The following is a 355-nucleotide window of genomic DNA, read 5'->3' as shown; positions in this document are numbered from 1 at the left end:
GAAACAGTTTCACAAATATGTTGCTTGGCACATCATTTAAACACTTAACATGAGAAATATTTTCAAAGAAATCATAGTTTCTAATTCATTAAAACAGTAAGTCATCATATAGTCACTCACAGCTCGTTGGCCTCTTAACGGATTATACTCCTCTTCTAGCTCCTCTTGGCCTGAAAGAACATAATTCCCGGTTAAACTACTTAGAATTCTTAGTAAAATACCACAAATAATTCATTTATTAAAGGAACTTTCATCAACAAAGATAGCTTTACTGGCCAGATTCCCATGAGCGAGGTCAGCGAGATCAGCGATACCAGCGATACCAACGATACTCAGCCCAATTTCTAGCGAGATT

This window comes from Benincasa hispida, chromosome 9 (genome assembly GCF_009727055.1).
Source record: "Benincasa hispida cultivar B227 chromosome 9, ASM972705v1, whole genome shotgun sequence".
In the NCBI taxonomy this organism is placed as follows: Eukaryota; Viridiplantae; Streptophyta; class Magnoliopsida; order Cucurbitales; family Cucurbitaceae; genus Benincasa; species Benincasa hispida.
Note: the sequence above shows the minus strand (reverse complement) of the source record.